Below are 16,832 nucleotides of genomic sequence, written 5' to 3'. Positions count from 1 at the left end.
CGCTTTCAATACTAGTTCTAGTAATAGCAAGAAGTATTATCCTGGTTCCTAGCTGCAAAATCACTTTTCCTTCTAATAAAAGTATAAGATATGTGAGCACTTTTCTCTCCCAGCATTTCAGTGTGACCACAAAATTACAATGCCAAAACTTAATGCTACTAATACTTTAGCAAGGTAGGGGGACTTGGCTCTAAGCACACTCAGAGAATGAATCATGCATGATGATTTTATAGTGCCAAAATTAGCTATTTCATTTCTCATTGCTTGGTAAGCCTAGCATCAATTTCATGATGCTAGAGAATGAGAAGTCCATGTTGAGGGATCATAGCATTTGAAAGGGTTCATCACATGGAAGTCAAAGTATAGAATGACCAATAAAAAGCACCATCAACAAAAGAAAAACTTAAAAAAACATCAAGTATTATCATCGACGAAGGAAACATGAATCATTGGATTCAAAGCAGTGGTTGCATGCTACATGTCGGGTGTGGGCCAATCATTAGAGCAAAAGACAATTTCATTGGATGCAAAGTACCAGCCACTCTTCACTTTCAATTAACTATGCTTGCATGCAAAATTGCATATCAAAGGGTTTTCAAAATCAAATTTTGCCTACAATTTAGGGAGTCTTTTTTGGAGGCACACTCCTTAGCTTTTTTGACGTGCTAAAATTCCAATTTTATTTATCTCTTCCTCATGTTTTTCAAAAGAAATTATGAGAAAGCTTTAAATATGTTTACAAAGATGCTTGGAGCTTACTTTGAGATATCAGAGATAATGGATGTTTGGAATCATATTTGGGTGTGTAGTTTAAGCAATCCAAGAGGGCACTTTTATTTTGGAAGGAGCTTATGTATGAAAGCTACTTCATTATTTTAGAATATAGTCATATGGAGATGCCAAATGAAGATTCCTTCCATGAAGTGACCCTTATATAGTGCTCCATAGTTGAGCAGCTTCGCTTCCATGATGAGAAAAAGATATGTGCTTGATTCAAGTCTACATGATTATTGACCACTGGTTAGGGCTTGATAACAAGCTAATTTTATGCTAAATGTATGCCAAATGCGGTGTTAAAGGGCCAAAAGTTGTCTTGTTAATGCTAAAAGAGAGTATGCTTGAAGTAATTATAGATGGGAGTTTATGGATTAGAATTGTACTACTTGAAGTGCTCCACAGGCCTGTCTTTACGGCTCATCGATTGGAGCTATGATGAGGAAGATATAGCAGTTTGAAGCTGGGATAGATTGTAGACCTGTACCAGATTGGGCATCTATTGGTGAAGAGTCAAGGCTGAAGTGAGTGCATGGGCATGAAGTGCTCATCATCTAAATTATGTGGGTCTTTTCAGATCAACAATCGAAGTTTTGGTTGCCAAGATATTGGCCGTAAAATTTTCATCGCGGGCCAATTCTGTACCAATTTAATTGCCTCAATCAATGTGCCATCTAGTGTTTTTGGAAGCTCAACCAGGTGTGCAAAGGTAGTATGTAGCATATGGGGTTAACAGGAAGTGACAACTCTCCATTCTGAGTCTCGAGCGCCAAGTTATGACCTATGGAAGTTTGGGACAATAGCTGAAGAGATGGATACATATAGCTTTTTCCAGTTTTGGTGACGTTAGTTGACAGCCTCAAAAAAGTCCGAAGAAAATGGAGTTTGTACGGCTCGAAGTCGGCACGGAGGGCTTTCCACTAGATTTCACGGCTAGACCACTAGATCTTTGAGCACCAGGTTGCAAGGATCTAAAGGGGGGGTGAAAAATTTGAGTTTAATGAGGCTTTTGACACTCACAAAAGGGGGGAGAATATAGAAGGCTACCATGTCCAATAATCAACCCACATAGGGTAAAAATGGGAAAAAAGTGATACTATGTATGCTTCAGTGTGAGATCTCCCTAGGCATCACAAGGGAGAGCCTCCCCCTTCTTGAAGCTCTCAAGCGTGGCTATGGCTCCTAGGCTCGGGCTCTACTTTGACATCTTTGTGTGGCGTTTTTTGACCCTTGTGGTGGTGTCGGTAGCAAACAACGATGATGTCGGCCGTTAATGGTATGCATTCGTGATACTGATGTGGCAGCTAAGACATGGGGGCTTCTCACAGGCATTGGCCACAAACTCTTTTGAAGGCTTTATAAAGTTGCCCTCCCACTAGAGATATCACTGGTGCTAGGGGAGGAGCTCTTCCCGTGATGCGCTCAAGAGCACAAAGATAGATTGTGTGTGTGTGTGTGTGTGTGTGTGTGTGAGAGAGAGAGAGAGAGAGAGAGAGAGAGAGAGAGAGAGAGAGAGAGAGAGAGAGAGAGAGAGAGAGAGAGAGAGAGAGAGAGAGAGAGAGAGGAGTGGTCGACACTCCTGTTAAACAACAGTTTACATGCAAGTTGCTATAAAGGGAGGGACAAGTGTCCGGTGCTTGTTGGCTTACTTAAAATAGAAAATGGGCTCTATAAAACCCAAATTTTGGCTATTTTGAGGGTTTGAAGTTTTTTTTCTTGGAAGGCAATCATTGAGCAGATTTTGGAGCAAGAAGAGCAAGAGAAAGAGGGCTCTAGGAGGGCAAATACAACGGTGGTGAGATAAGGACTTCATCATCACCATAGAGATCACCGTGAGCTCTCCATCTTCTTCTACTTCTTTTACATAGTTTCTTAAGTTGTTTCTCTATTTTCAATATTAAGTCGGGTTAACCTGTTGTAAGGGAGCTTAAACTCCTTAATCTATAGCTAATCTATGTTGGAATTAGGGTTGCAAGAAAACACACACAGCTTGGAGATGACAAAGGAAGCTCAAGGCACAAAATACTGAGTGTATTACTTAGTGTGCAAATGGAAAGATTAGTTAGCCCTAGAGTCATGGGCGTATATACAATGCACGGGGCAAACACCTCCTAGTGAGAGGAAAAATGCCCCATGGTCCTAAGTGTGTTCACACACATCACCACCATATGTATATTGTAACAAATCCCCCCTTGGAGTGATGCGGTGAGCGAGATCTGGCACATAGAGGAAAAAGAAGTGCCATGCCCCGAGGACATGATTAGTCCACAAAGGGGAGTAAGCCCAAAGCTTTGCAAAAGCTTCGAACTTCTCATGAGATAATGCCTTTGTGAAAATATTTGCAAGGTTGTCTTGTGTTGGCACATAAGCCAAGCTAATCTCTCCTACTAAGAGCCTCTCCCTGACATAGTGGTAATGCACCTCAATGTGCTTTGTGCGAGCATGAAAAATTGGGTTCTTCACAACTCCAAATGTGCTCTATCTGTCAGTGTAGATAGTGTTAGTAGTGTCGTGTCCAACACCCAAATCAACCATAAGGCATCTGAGCCATACACACTCAACGGTAGCTGTGAAGACTACCTTGTACTCAACCTCACAATTGGAAGTAGCCACAGTAGGTTGCTTCTTGCTCAACCATGATATGCATGAGCTGCCAAGCACGAAACAAAAACCACTTGTGAACACTCATGTGTCAAAACAACGAGCCCATTTGGAGCTGAAAAAGCATGCAAATTTGGTGGCAATGATCCCCCCCTTGGGATAAAACAAGCCAAGATGTAAAGTGCCACTCAAGTAGAAAAAAGATCCTCTTGACAACCTGCCAATGCTTAGACCTTGGGCTATGCATGAATCTGCTGACCTGTGAGATTGCAAACTAAATATCCGGCCTCATGTTGCATACATAAATGAGGCATCCAACAACACTTTGGTAAAGAGTGACATCTGTAGGAGCACCAGCATCATGAAGACTCAATTTCAAACCTGTTTCCATGGGAGTGGCAATAGGTTTGCAATCCTCAAGTTCAAACTTACATAGCAATGTCTCTATGTAACTTTTTTGACACAAGGCAATACCACCATCACACTACTTAAACTATATACTCAAGTAATGATGCAACAGCCCCAAATATTTCATCTTGAAAGTAGCATTCAAATCAGCCTTAAATTCAGCAATATGTCTCTCACTTGGTCTAGTGATCAGCAAATCATCCACGTAGAGAACCACAATTGGAAGTACATCACCCTCACGCTTTACATACAATGTGCTTTCTGTTAGACTGTTATGAAAGCCTCGTTTGATCAAATGAGTGTCAACCTTCTCATACCAAGCACGAGGAGATTGCTTCAACCCATACAAAGCTTTGCTACATTTGCACACTTTATCCTCTTATTTTTTCTTGAAAAAACCACGAGGTTGCATTACGTAAACTTCCTCAAATATGTCACCATTTAAAAAAGCAGTAACAATGTCTGATTGATATACATCCCAGCCAAAATGAGCTGCCAATGCACATAGAAAACGCACAATAGTCATACGACAAGTGGGAGAAAAAGTCTCTTCATAATCTATGCCTTTTTGCTGTGCATAACCCTTTGCAACAAATCAAGCCTTATAGCAATTAATCTCACCATCTAGCTTGCGTTTCAACTTGTAAACCCACTATGTACCAATGGCCTTTTTGCCAAGAGGCAAATCACATAAAGTCTATGTGTCATTTTCTATAAGTGCATCATATTCTGATTGCATGGTAGCCATCCATTTTTTGAATTCTATGCTTCATCAAAAGACAGAGGTTCCTCAACATCATGTAAGCTAGACACAGCCAAAGCATAACGATCTGATGCATAAGATGCATGGCGAGAGCCTGAACGAGTGTGACTAGACAAAGGTGCATCCAATTTATTGTCACGCAATGTATGCACTAGTTATTTTGGCATACCTCTAGCCTGCTCATTTTCAGCCCTTTCCTCATTAAGTACATCATGTACATTTGCATCAGTTAATAGGATGATCTATAACATTTTCAAAAACCCTCATAGGCTGTACATTTTCCTCATTGGAATTTACTTTCGAACTTCCACCACTGAAAAGAGGCGACAAAGTGTCATAAATGTCCTGTGAGCTTACATTACTGTCTCTAGTACATGACAACAAGGGCTGAACAGAATCTTCCACAAACACAACATCCTGTGAAACCAAAACATGCTTTGTTTGTGGATGATACAACCTGTAACCTTTGCTTTCAACATTATAACCAACAAAAATACATTTGACAGCCTGATCATCCAATTTTTTGCGTTGTGTAGGTGGCATCAAAGCATATGCCAAACAACCAAAAACGCGCATGTGCTCAATAGAAGGCCTTGCCATGCTTCAGATGGAGTCATAGACTCCAAAGATTTCATAGGACACTTGTTAAGTACATAAGTGGCACACATGATGGCCCCAAGACAAAATGAATAAGAAAAAGCTTGACTTTGACCATACATCGTGCATTTCCGTAAGTGACCTGTTTTTCCTCTCAACAACACCATTTTGCTAAGGTGTATAAGGCACTGTACATTGGTGTTTTATCCCACGACTAGCCAAAAATGCATTAAATTCCTGAGACAGATACTCCCCCCCTTTGATTGGAATGGAGGGTGTCCATGGTACATTTTGAGACATTTTCAGCCATAGCAAAAAATTGTTTGAAGCACATAAATACTTTGGACTTTGCTTTAAGCAGATATACCCATGCATGCCTAGAGTAATCATCATTAAAAGTCACAAAGTAACGGTAATTGCCCAAGGACGGAGTTTGCATGGGCCCACAAACATCACTATGCACAAGCTGCAACCTGCATGTGGCCCGAACTGAACCATCCTTTGGAAACTTAGAACGCTGCATCTTACCCAAAATAAAGCCTTCACAAACATGTTTGACAGGTGCTTCAAGAGGTGGCAAAGAAGCAACCATATCAGATTTCTGCAAACGTCAGATGACCAAAACGTGCATGCCAAAGTTTTGCATCTGAAATAGCCCTTGAATCTGCAACAGCATTTGCAAAATTTTGTCCACACTTGTCATACAAAGTGAGCTTATACATCCCACATCACAAAAGCCCAGATGCAACAATTTCATCACCAAAACTGAGATCATGAACTACTGCACATCTGTCATCCACAAATTTGACTACAAGAACAAGCCTAGCAAGTGCATATACTAACAAAAGATTCTTCTTGATCCCAGGTACATAAAGTGCATCAACAAGTGTGAAAGAACTGCCATTTGCTACAGTAAGCATAACCTTTCCAACTCCCTAAACCGGATAAGAGGCATTGTTGGCACAAGTAACTAAATTCCCATCAGGGTTAGACTCAAGAGAGGTGAAACAAATCACGATGTGAGGTAATGTGCTTTGTAGCACCATTGTCAAAATACCACACATGTGAATCTGTAGCAAATGACATTCATGCATCATGGGCATCATGATTATAAGTGCACTCCACACTAAAAGCCCATTCTGCATCAACATCAGTATCATAGTCTCCTTTCATAGAAGGTTCAACAATAGCTACATTTTTTAGTGGAACTAGCCTTTTTCTTTTTAGCCTATTTGGCCTTCAACTTAGGACACTACTTGATCAAGTGATCATTAGCTTTACAAAATGGCAATGCATCTTCTTTTTGCCATTATCACTAGAATTTCCAGAAAATTTTTGCCAGTAGAAGCATTAAGAAATGTGATTTTCCACTCGTAGAAGAACAATGAGAAGTGGCTACATTACTATTATCAACTTTTCTTTGATCAACAATAAAGGCCTGTTCAAATGCACGCTGTTTAGTCCTGTTTATCTGGAAAGTGACTCTTGTGACAGCAATGTGCATAATGCATCAAACTTGAAAACTTCAGGATTTGCTTGGATCATAAGTCTCCAAGTACTAGCAAAAGTCTGGTAAGAATCTGGCAATGCATCAAGAACAATCTGCACAAGGGAACTATCTAAAACAACTTCACTTGTAGAAATAAGTTGCTCATTGATATCCTTGACACCAACAAAGAAAGTGTCCATATCCTCTTCCTCATGCATAATCTTTGACTCCAGCTCTTTACGTAGCAATGCAATTTTTGCCTCATTGCAACTTGCATAAAGACCAACCAGAATACCCCAAGCCTATTTTGCAGATTTCACTGAATGAATGTGAGGAGTAATAGTGCGCTTCACAAACAATGCAATCAATGCATGAGCCTGTGCATCTTTTACATCCCAACGAGCTTGTTCTGTCGTATGCAAAACAACTCTAAGAGCAACAATCCTTGTAGCAAGACCTGCAACATCCTCAGAACCAGGATGTAGATCAATGCCCTGTACAATATTCCAGACACCCTTTGACACAAGAACATGTTGAATCATGTAAGCCCACATAGGGTAGTTGTCCCCATCCAATCTGTCCTCAACATCAAATGTCTTGAACACATCTGTGTTGCTGTCTACCATGAAAAATGCCTACACCTGATGTGAAAACTGCATGAAAAGAGGAGAAACGAAGCGGGAACAACACATGCTATATATCATAAATTGTAGAAGACTGTAAGGTACCTATTATGCAAAAAACGACACTAACAAAAATTCTACACAAAACACAAAATAGAATGCGTCTGCTTGTGGTGGAAATTGAGACCGAAATGAGCTCAAATAAAAAATATGAGCAGATTGAAGTTTTTGGAGATTTCCTAGAATATTTATCGACCTGCAAATGCTTGCCAAAGCTCACAAAATTAGGAGAAAGTGAGCACGCGTGTGCTGGAGCTGTTGACGACTAGGCCCAGGAGGATGCAGCTTGCTTTGATACCAATTGTTGGAATTAGGGCTATAAGAAAACACACACATCTTGGAGAAGACCAAGGAAGCTCAAGGCACACAATAGAAGTGTATTACTTAGTGTGCAAATGGAAAGATCAGTTAGCCCTAGAGTGATGGGCGTATATGCAATGCAAGGGGGGGAAAAAGTAGTTAGCGAGGGAAAAAAATGCCCAGGCGGTCCTAAGTGTGTTCACACACATCACTACCACATGTATATGGTAACACTCTAAATTATAATGCCATTAACGATGTTGCTTTGGCAATCGAGCAACATATCTTGTTCATGCTAGCAAATCTATTTATTTTTATACTTCGTCTCATTTCAAAGAAGTTATTAGTCTATTGTACGGTGTGGTGCTTCTTCTCCCCCTCTCTTTTCCCATAGCTAGCAGCCTGAAGCTGACCTGACTCGCCTTCAAACCCTTAAACCCCCCGACACCGTAGATTTGAATTGCTTGCGATTGTGCAAAAAATATCTGAGTCATAAAGGGGACGATGATAGTGTGTCACAGGTAATTGCAAGCAAATGTAGGAGCATTCATCTACTATAGATTGGAAGGATATATATGGTGATGAATTGAAGAGTGATGATAATGACATCTATATGCAAAATGTAGGTGGTTACATGATGATGTTGATGCTCTTGTATGTGGTATGCTTTTTCATTTCTTAATAATTGGTAAGCCAAGCATCAATTTCACGATGTTAGACAACGAGAGGTCCACGATGAGGGATCATAAACCTTGAAAAGAGTTCATCACATGGAATTCAATTCGTTAAAGACCAATAAAAAACACAATTAACACACGAACAATTCAAAAAAGAAACAATATTATCATCAACAAAAAAAACATGAATAATCGAGTTCAAAGTAGCAGTTGCATGCTACATGCAGGGTGTGGGCCACACATCAAAGCAAGAGACAATCTAGTTGGATGCGAATCACTAGCCGCCAATCAAACATGCCTGCATCTTGAAGGAATGTTCTATTAGGCAAGAAATTGATAGTTGTGGTGACTTGTATCATGGCAATTTGTGCACACTAGAGTATCCAAAGATAAATGCAATACCTTGCACAATCACGATTATGTGGGCATAGTAGGAGATGTAAACTTGATCATGAATCTTGCAAGAACAACTAATGATGTCGATAAAACACACAAGAATAATCAGTGATAAAAGCAATTGACATGGTTGGGAGATTCTTTGTTTGGTCCCTTAAGATAAAGAGAGGCGGAGTGGCTTCTAATTCAAGATTTATGGCATCTAAAGCTAATCCTTTCACCATTGTCTCATTCCTGGTTGCTTTATCTAGCTTCATTATAGTGATAGCCCCAATTCAAATGATGAGTATACCTGCCTACAAATAAATGTTACAATGAGTTGGCAATGAGTGTCTCCATCTAATTTCAAATCTGTCATGCACAAATTTATTTGATGAGCCATGACAACAATGTGGATCCTTTCAATAGAGATGCATATCTCCAGGCTAGGGTGTTTTATCCCTATAATTAATGCAAATGGGTTGTGCATTGAACTAGATGCATTTCAATGCAACTCCTTTGAAAATTCAATCCATCATTATAGATTAGGTTATGGCTTAACACAATTATTTGATAAATTTGTATGACAACATGAGGGCATCGTATAACTGTGGTGCCATATGCATGCTTTGTTCATATTGTATATTGAATGTCATGCTCTTTTTTAATTTCCAAGAGTATGATGGTATACGTCAACATCTACTCCCTACAAGGTGAGTTCCTAGAATATCAAATCATTTCAACACATTGGAGAACAGGGTGCCGACTCTTAAATCACATACAAGTGGGCAAATTCGAGGAAAATATTGGAACAAGGGAATGTTTGAGCTAGAAATAGATGAAATGACTGAAACAATCATGGACACAAAGGGTCTCATGTATGATGCCATGAAAGAAGAGGACTAACATGCCACTGTATGAGGGAGCAAGGATTTTCGTAGTGAAGATGCTCTTGGTGCTCTTAAACATGCAAGTAAATTTTGGGTGGAGTGACACCAATGTCGTGGTGGAGATTTTTAGGTGACTTTTGAACGCGTGGTTCTCTCACCTTACAAAATGTCTATTCCTGAAAGTTGCATACTTTATTCTTATTTTGTAGGTTGCTTAAGCAACTCATCTTGCCATTACGCAATGCAATTGCAAAATCAAGGGAGGCTCCAAGAAAGTTTCTACAAAAGTTGGGTATGGGTTATAGCTTCATACATGCGTGGACTAATGATTGTACTTTTCTCTGAGACGAGCATTGGTAATCACTCCTTGTTCACAATAGAAAGCTCTAAACTTCATACTTACCATCTCTTTCTCTCTCTACGCCCATTCTGTTACATGTACAGAAACTACTCTCTTGATTGATGTTTTTCTGTGTACGTAGGCATGCACGGATTTATTGGAAGTGTATGAGGTTGATTCATGCTTGACATTAAGCATGTTGATGTATGCATACAGTTTGTTTATGATTATGTAGAGACAAAAAAAGCATATGTTGCTTTCACGTCATCTAGGTGATAGGGATATTGTTTTGGCCGTATCTCCCAAATTGTTATTAATCAAAACCCTTCGAATAGACAATCAATCACATTGTTTAGAGTGTTTTTCTTTTTTATGTTTCATGTGAAAAATTTTGATGAGTGAAGAGTTATGCCCAAAATACAACTTGCTTACCATTGCATTGTGTCAATTTTTTGAACCACAGGGTCTTTGGAGAGCCACTATATGTAATTATCGAATGGGGAACCCACTGATCTAAGTTAAGATCCTGATTAGGTATGCTATTAAATTTTTTTAGATCACCATTATCATTTCATAAATGTGAGTTATTAATTTTTTTCCTATGGAATTACCTATACGTTGATCAATAATTTTTGGCATGTACATAGTAATATCAATTTGTATGGGCATGTGTACAAAGGGAGATTATTAGATTTGAAGAATTAAAGGAGGAGCTTCTTGCCACAAAGATATTTTAAGCTAGAAAGGGAGATCATCAGATCCGAATAATTAAAGCAGGGGCTTCTTGCCACAAAGATATTTTACTTGATCCTAATTATAGATAAGAACGCAACAAGAAGGCTATCAAAGTGCTTCAACAATAGGTGGAGCTATTCAAGAGTTATAACTCTACTCTAGGTGCAAACAAGTGGTAATTAACAAAAAACATGAATACTCAAAAGGTGCAACTAGATTAGAATATTGCAACACTCAATAGTTTGAAGAATTTCACTCTATTTTGATGTAGTCCATCTTAGATAATTATATTTAAAAATATTTGGTGGATATATCTAATGTCGATGGCAATCTCACTATCAATTTTGAGGACTTACAAAACCTAATGAACAATATAAAGGAAGACTTGAAAGAAAAGAGCTCATTATAAACAAGGAAATTAGCTAATCAAGATTTGATAGAGCATCTTACCCATGATGCGGATGAAGATGAAGAAGATGATTAGCAACATCAAGACAAGGGGAATGGGGAGGGAACTACTAATAACAAGGATGATGACAATGACCAAACGCCTCCACCTCCTCCAACTCCACGCTCAACAAATAGGGGGCAACCCGCCCAACCACACACCAAGAGAAGCTAAGGGTTCTAAGGACTAATTTGATAACTAGGGGAGAATCATGGGAATTATACCCAAGAATTTTAGACATAGACTGCACTGGATGAGTCAACACCAAGCTAGTACTAGCAAAGTATGGTACTTGCCAAGGAAGATAAAAGCAAGGCTATGATGGTGGAGTTTGATCCAAAGGAGCTAGACTATTCTACTCAATGTCTTAGCCTAAATAAAAGTTTACGTTGAGAGAATGCTCTCAAGATCCATAATTTCTTACACGACACTGATGCATATTAGGATTTGGAGAAGTTCCAAATGCTATTTGTGGGATTAACAAAAAAACGATTAAAAAACAAAAAATAATTAGTTATCACATGAACATGCCTCATGCAGATTACCTCCACACTCCAATGCAATCCAAGTACTGGGGTTTGTATTAACCAGGGATAATATGCTAGTGAAGCCTCAAGGTTAGCAACTTATTGCAATGAATGTTCAGAGCTTGGGTCTACACTTGGAAATGCTGCTTGGTAATCGACCTTCATATAAATGTATGAGGGATATCGGATTGGAGATGCAAGCACTACTGACAAAGATATTGATTGCTAGGTGGCTGCTAGATTAAAAGATGAATATTTTTTTGGAAAACAATGCATCCAATAGTAGAGGCCCCAAGACTAGAATGAGTCTCTAGGAACAAAAAAATGTACGAAAAAGTATGTTCCATTTGGCTTGTATCGTGTGTAAGGTGATGATGCAAGAGAACCAGATTGTGACGAATTTTTTTGAATTAGTGCGTGATTCCCCAGTGATCATGTATGCATTACCCATGAAGGAAGATGAGCTTTTTCTCTTTAAATTGTAAAAAAGGTTTCTCACTCAAAAAATGCAAATGTATTGCTAGTTTGGAGTATACTTTGCATGTCAAGGTCAATAAATTTTGTCCTCATACATTGGAAACAAATATTTTTTAAGCTCATGATATTAAAGCTATGAAAGGTATAGATTCAACTCCAAAAGGGCAACCAATAAAAAATTGTTATTCTCATCTTCCATCGCTACAACACACAAATCCTGTTATGTTTCAATCAAGGACCAACAACACCAATAACAACAATGGATGCAGCATTACAACCGATGTCGATCACAATCAAAAAATTCTAACCAAATTGGTTTTGCGCAAAGGAAGGCAAATAACAATGGTTCAAGTAATGCTTTTAAACTTTCATTTTTTACTTTCTAGTTGAAGTCACAGAACAAAGATTCACCTAATAATAAAAAAGTCGATGTTGACGGCTGGGTCAATAGCACGACATAACTCAACAAAGCCTTATTTTTGAGAGTTATGGAATGATGCGGATTATGGTTATAAACATCATTTGTAATAAGCAGATAGTCTAGTAGCAGAAGCCGGGGTGCAATGGCACTTTTTGATTGTAAATACAAAGCCATTTGAGCCCTCAAACTCTATTTTAGGTTTAACCTAAGGTGACCTTAGTATATAAGGTACCTAGGTCATTTTGTAAAGACAACTTTATCATAATCATAGTTTTAAGCTGCCATCGACTGTGTGTGAGAGAGGAAGAGAGAGAGCGTGAGCTTCATCCTGACGCTACTCCCCGCTCGTTCATCACATTGTAGATATGACAACACCATCGTGCTAGCCTCAACAAGAGCTACGCGACAACGCCAAGCATTCCTTGCGAAAATGAGCCAACACGCTCGCACATCTACGAGCTATTGGTGGTTGTAAGTATATCAAATGATGTCGTTTTTTACGTGCAATTAGTCATTAGAATCGTGGCGACATAAGCTATGCATAGGTACTCATAGACTTCAATTTTGAGAACTTCTAAAATCCGGCTTTGTCTTTATATGCGTTTTTGCAGATGGGTCTAGAGTAAGGTTTTGAGTGTAGAGGCTTAGAGACATGAGTATCCTAGTGAGGGATGATGTTCCTTAAGTTTCGTACAATTCTGGTATGGTTTACTGAGTTTCCTTCTGTTTGTGTGTATGTGGGTAGGTGGTGTAGTTGAGAGCAGTGAGATCCTAGAATGTGGTTTAGTTGGCCTTCCAGAGTGTTGTATGTGTAGGGTGGTCTCAACCTGACAAGCTAAAGAGATTTCCTCTGTGTGCCTATCATGTCATCTATGTCCTCGATTGACATTATGTTGATCTAGGTTGTGTTGCATGCACTTTATGGGTGGTGTGATTCGCTCCCACAACATTGGCACCGTTGTCGGGGATACAAGGACTTAGGTAGGTATTCCTACTAACACTCGTGTGATGGTTGCTTGCTTTAGTTTCTTAAGTGGATCCGGAAGAGATCAAGTGGATAGCCGTGAATCGTGTGTCTTGCCGAGGGTCTACAACTAGGTAAATTTAGTTAGGATTTGTAGATTAGAGTAGTTGTGGTGGTCGAGTGGTTTGTGAGGTGATTAAAGTGCTTGCTAGTCCATGTGTGACATTGAAGCGTTTTTCTACTCATAAATGCAAAACCCATATGATTTGTAGGAGTAGCTTTAAGTAAGTAATTTGATTTTGATCTAAAGCTATTCATCATTGATTTATTTGCTTAAGTGCTTGTTTGCATTCACAATCTCTAAAAAGTTTTCTTTTGAGGGAAAAATGCAATAAAAAGATTTCTGTTGATATTTTTGCATGAGTGATTGATGCTGAGCATATAAAAGGGCAAGTGCAAGGGTTCTGTGAACAAAAATTGTGATTCTGTAAACTTGGACATTATATGCGTATAATGTCTCAAGGGGCATCTGGAGACCATTTTTTTTGAAAATTTGACTGCACTAGTGTGTTTAGAAGGGGGGTTTTACCCTAAGTACACATTGAAACTAGAGTTTTGACCAACTCTTGACACCCAAAGGACAAAAGAGGGAGTGTTTAAAACAGAAAATAGAAAAAACTTGTGATTTTGAGCACATTTTTTGGTAGAAGTGCTTGAAAGCTAGTGCTTGAGACTTAGGGATGCTTGTGAATGAATTCTATCCAAAAATTCATCAGCAGACATCATATGCGTATGATGTCTCAAGGGTGATTCTGGCAGCTTTTTTAAACTTTTGACATTATAGCCATCTTTTGCATGTTGTGTTAAGCACACCCACCAAATCTCATATCATTTGGACATATAGATTGAGAGTTAAGGGGATTTTACTCTTTCAAAATTTTTTCTTGTAGAATTGATGATTTTGTGCAATTTTGACATGCAAAATTTGCTGTGAGCACATATTCTTGTTCTACACACCAAGGGGCACCTCTGGTAGAAACAGAAGTCCATTCTGACTACCTGGACATTATACACGTATGATGTCTTAGAGGCCCCAGATCTGGAGTCAAAAGTTACATCTAAGTGCATCCTTGTGATCTACAGCATTTAGGAAGCATACATGCCAAATTTCATTAAATTTGAAGCATTTTTGGGCTTGAAAAGACCATAAGACGCATCTAGGCAAGTGAATGCTTGTATTGGCCATATCTTGCACAAAAAGTGTCAAATTTGAATTTTGAAGCTTGCTATGAGTTGCCAGTATAGAGAGGAACCTCTGGAGTGAAATTCGCTTCATTCTGACCAGTTAGACCTCATACGCGTATGATGTCTAAAGGGCACTTTTAGAGACCAAAATTGAAATCTGAGCTTACCAGGGTGTTAAGCACCACAAGACAAGCTCACAGACCAAATTTTATCAAAATCTGAGCACATAGACATTATACACGTATGATGTCTCTAGGCGAGATCTGACAGTCCTATTTCATGTCATGGTTTCCATATGTCTCAAGTAAATATGGTCATAACCCTAGTCTTGGACCATTTTAAGTTGTCTCATGAATGGTCTTCCTAGAATGATATCATAGTTGTTCTTCTTGCCAAAGTCAACAATAGCAAAGGTTTGCTCATATTCAATTCCACAAGAAGTAACAATTGCTTTTTCTAGCAGTCCTATGGGACTTTCCATGTGTCCGTATGCAAGCTGCAATTTCATCCTTGTAGCCCTCATTTCTGGTTTTCCCCATTTTCTCTAGACCTCTTTTGTTGTGATGGAAACGCCGTCTCCACTGTCAAGGATTGCCATGGTCTTTACACCTTGGAATTCCACAGGAAGAGTGGTGTTCCCATTTTTTCCCTCATAATACTCACCTACCTTATTTAAAGGTACTCGCATAGTGTTTAGCTGAGGCATTTCAAGCTCTTTGATCCCTCCCTCGATTTGAATCATTGGTGTTTTAACACCAAATTTTTCTAGGCATTTTTACACAGTAGCCCACATGTTTGGTCGTATTCTGAGCAACTCGGCTAACGTTATCATACATGTGACTGGGGTAGATAGAATATCTATCAGCCCTTTTGAATCAATGATCTTGTTGGAAGACATTCTCTATGATGGGACTGCAACAACCTCTGACTTGGCCTCGTACTCTCCCGTATAGGACGGTAGTGTTCTTAGCAAATGGGGTTGACTGTCCATAGACTGTATAGATCCTTTGTCTCCCCAATACAATTCCACTTCTAGATTCATTTGAGATCCAACCTCAAATTCCTCTATTGGTGGAAGAGACACTCCTCTTCCATCTCCCGTTTGGTTTACTCGTCTACTTATCTCACTTGCTTCATTGGCCTCTCTGATTTGTTTCCACAATTCGTCAAGACCATCTATTTCTCTACAACTCTCAGGTATAGCTATGTGATATCCCTTGGAAGAGTTATCCGTGGTATTCAACACTATCCTTGGCTCTAACGTTGGGTCCTTTAGCTTTTTTCCGTGCTCGTGACTGAAGTTTGGCTCTTTTTATTCTTAGTTTGGTGGGATTACTGGTGTAGGTGGGACAAGGATCACACCCTCAGGCTTTTCAACTTGTGGTTCTAGTAAAGCTTGGGTTGTTTTAATCATTTTCTTGTACATTTCAAGCCTGTCATTTTCTAGTTTTGCATATGGATATGTCATCCACCTCTGTTCTTGGGTTTGGTTGTTTTTGAGCCATGTTTCATAGGCTTTTAAGAGGGCGTCTAAATGCTCATTAACCTTCTGTGTTTTTCATGGAATGCCTAAATCTATCATATCTTATCAGAATATACATTTTTGCAATGATTTTTTTAATGATACTTTTCACAAATTTAGACACTCAAATAGAATTCACTTCTGCATTTCATCCAAAATCTAATGGATAAATAGAAGCGACCAATAACACCATTCTAGATCTTTTACAAACATACACTCATGAGAGGCCAAGAACTTAGGACATATACATTCAATTGCTTCAATTTACATATAGCACTCGTCATCTTTCCACAAGAAAAGCATCATTTCAAATTGTATATGGGTACTCATAACCTACTTCTTTACCTTGGATTTCTCATAACGTACCACATGCTGATAAAATCCCTCGACACACCCAAATCTTGGAGCAAGCAAAACAAGAAATTCACAAAGCACAAAATGCATACATGAAATAAGTAAATAAAAAGAGACAATCCATGGAATTCAAAGAGGGAGATTTTGTCATACTTTGAATTGAAAAGAGACATCTTCAGAGCGTAGAGATCAGTCTTGTTATCAAGTTAGCACCATGGTATTATGGTCTCTTTAAGATCGGT

This window comes from Adiantum capillus-veneris, chromosome 15 (genome assembly GCF_014529385.1).
Source record: "Adiantum capillus-veneris isolate H3 chromosome 15, ASM1452938v2, whole genome shotgun sequence".
Taxonomy (NCBI): Eukaryota; Viridiplantae; Streptophyta; class Polypodiopsida; order Polypodiales; family Pteridaceae; genus Adiantum; species Adiantum capillus-veneris.
The sequence above is the reverse complement of the archived record's forward strand: the minus strand, read 5'-3'. Positions refer to the sequence as shown.